The sequence below is a fragment of the Panthera uncia genome, chromosome C2, assembly GCF_023721935.1.
Source record: "Panthera uncia isolate 11264 chromosome C2, Puncia_PCG_1.0, whole genome shotgun sequence".
Lineage (NCBI taxonomy): Eukaryota > Metazoa > Chordata > Mammalia > Carnivora > Felidae > Panthera > Panthera uncia.
The window spans coordinates 31,977,848-31,981,255 of NC_064810.1; positions in this window are offsets into that span (position 1 = coordinate 31,977,848).

A 3,408-nucleotide genomic window follows, 5' to 3' on the forward strand; every position below is an offset into this window, starting at 1 on the left:
TTTTTTTTTTTTTTTTTTTTTATTTTATTTTTGGGACAGAGAGAGACAGAGAATGAACGGGGGAGGGTCAGAGAGAGAGGGAGACACAGAATCGGAAACAGGCTCCAGGCTCTGAGCCATCAGCCCAGAGCCTGACGCGGGGCTCGAACTCACGGACCGCGAGATCGTGACCTGGCTGAAGTCGGACGCTTAACCGACTGCGCCACCCAGGCGCCCCTTCTATAATTCTTAAACAGAGCAAAACAAGTGTGTGAGGATATAATAATGAAGTGCAATCAAGACTTCTCTAGGTTTGTTTTCTGTGTGTGTGTGTGTGTGTGTGTGTGTGTGCGCGTGCGTGTGTGCGTGTGTGTGTTCCATGTGGTCAAACTCCCACTCACCAAGAATTCTTCCTCCCCCCCCTTGAAGGGAGCTGAGAGAATTACCTATTCTGCTCAAGGGTCTAATATATTCTGAAACAAACTTATGAATTACAATGAAAAGAAGCACTCAAAACCAAATAGAATCAATGCATAATATTAAGGAAATAAAAATAAATTAAATTAAATCAGAATTCTGGTTTCATCATTTGCAGACTAAGAGGAATTTGGAAATAAGCGGGATCAATCCCATGTTTCAGAAATGGGAAGATAACCCTTCCTACAAATAAAATCTCTAGGGTTGTCAAAATCTCCTTTTTTTACTACTAAGGAAACTTTGGGTTATACAGTGCCAGTCTTTACATTCACATTAAAGTGAAAATATTCATAGGAAGTACTGACATGTTAAATTGTTATCACACTTCCATAAAGTGTGAAATCTCAAGAGACAGCTTTGCAGTGTTAGAAGGCCTACGTTCAGATCGTGATGATACCACTTATGGATAAAGAGATCTGGGTAGGTCATTCTTCCTAGGAGAACCTGTTTTCTCACCTGTGATATGGACATATTAAGAATGCGTGGCTCATCGAATTTTTGTGTGGCTCAATTGGTATGACGCATGGGAATATGATTTTTGACTGTAAATGAACATACCAGTACTATTTGTATTAGTTTTCCTAAGAGCAGAACACTGAACAATTTAGCATTTAGCATTTTGATGAAAAATGTAGAGTATCTTTGAGGAAATATAATGTGGAGATCCACAGGCACAAATGCATGGAAAACCTCTGATTAGTAAAATTGCAGGGAAGGGTAAATATAGGAATGGATATGGAGGAGATGAAAAATGTCAAAAATAGTTCTTGCAGAATTCTCCCAAGTGGCCATGTTAATATCCAGTTTTGTCCATATGATTTTCCTTCCTTCTTGGTCAGGATTCCATTTTTGTTTCTGTGCAATTATGCCTTGCATACATCTTCAGTGACATTATTCTTGAATTTGCTTCTGTTATAGACATCTCTAAAGCCACATTTTTAGTAGTCAGATGGCTGCATGTGGTTTCAGAGACAGTGGTCCGTGCTCTTGCTCCTAGTATTTTCCTATACTCTAAATAACAAATTAAATATATAAAAACACATGGAAGATATATTCAGATATACGTGACCTGGAAGAAGATGACTCTGTTCTGGTCTGGGTTAGTCTGAGATTTCCCTCACGCTACTCATGCATAAATTTATTCACTGGATTCACATCTGAACAACTATTTAAGCCTGGTTCACATTGAACAATACCTGAACCAGGCCAATCTTCTGGTTTCATACCATTCAGAAGTTACTGCACAATCCATAAGCAAATCCAAATGATCCATTAGCCATTTGTTTATTCGTGCATTCAATAAATATGCAAGGGTTCACAATGTACCTCACCCGGCTTTTGGAATAGGAGACATAACAGTGTACGACCAAAAGAGAAAGCCCTGGCTCTCATGGAGCTTGCATTTGATTCTCCTTTGTCTTTTCACGAAGATACACAAAAACATCCAAACATGGTGCTTCCCAACACCACAACCCATGATGAAGGAGCAACTCAGGAGGCAATGTGTTTACTGACTTGATCTAAGGGAAACCAATCCAGTTTGGCCAATTATCTCTGTGAATTATATCTGTGAAGATGTATTGGGTTAGTTCGATTGTAACTTTTAAGAATATGAATTCAAACACAAAGAGACAATGCAGAGAACACAAGAATGGAGATTAAAAGGAAATGAAGTAAAAAGAGATTTTTTTAGAGAGCAGAGGTCATGCTAGGAGTCAGTAGAAAGCCGGGAAAGAACAAATAAACCATGAAACTGAGGAGAGCAGAAGTTAGGGAAACCAGCAGATGGAGACGCGCTCCTGAGATACGTACAACCCCCCAGCATTCTAGAACTAGGCTTCACCTGACCCAATCATAAAACAATTCATACACTTCTTGAGGAGCGGCTTTCATATTATTTCTGCTTTTCCTGAGGAATATTACTGGGAAGCAATGCATATGTGTCCTTATAATAAACTCTGATTATTGGTGCTACCTTGGGTTGGATTTCTTCATCTTGCAACAAATAGATTAAATTAAACAAAGGGAATATCTGCTAAAGGTGCATATAATTATTCCCTTCCATTTCAACTATGCACCCCTTCACATTTTATGCATTCATTAATATGTACATTTATACAGATGACATGGAGAACAAAATCCTGGAAAAAATTGTTAGAAAATGAACAATGTTTCCTTGATAACGCAGTATCCTTTTAAATATAATTTATTTCAATTGGTCTATTCAAGAGGCTACCATAACTGCTTTATAAATAAATGGCGTTCAAGTGACACTGAGAACAAAATGCTTAAACATCCTTGATCTACAAAAACCAGAGGAGATACTGAAATGTTATGACAGTTCAGGTTTCTACCTGATTTAGCATTCTTTTCAACGGGCCCCACTACTGTACCGCAGAGCAGAAATAAAGGTGGAGAAGACCAGTGACTGGTTAGAGGTTCCAGATTTCCCCTAGTTAGCATCAGACACAAAAAAAATCCATGAGAGATGTCAAGTTTTATGTTGATAAATTCTACATAATGCACAGACTTGAAATCTCCTGAAAAAGTCAATACCATGGAAGGAGAGCACTGTGGGGCACCCGGAGACACGCACACAGAAGAGGTTCTAAAACGTGGGTGATACAGACCAGACCAGAATCCTGGAGATCATTTTTCTGGCCACAAATCTGGAGGAAATTAGAAATAAAGACCTGGATTCCACACTGTCTTGCTTGTTGTTGGTGCACTGTTTGGTGCTCTGATAAGTGTATATATTTTGGACGCATGCCATTATTGATGCAACAGCCTTTCTCAAAAATTTTTTTTTAATTCTTCACAAAGTTTTCTTTGAAAATCATTTGAGTTTTTACAGAAATCTAGGCAGAGTGCCCCCCTACCTGTCTATGTTTATTTAGCCCCCAGAATGAGCGGAAGAGGTAAGCATGCCACTGTTGATGAATTCAGTTTAGA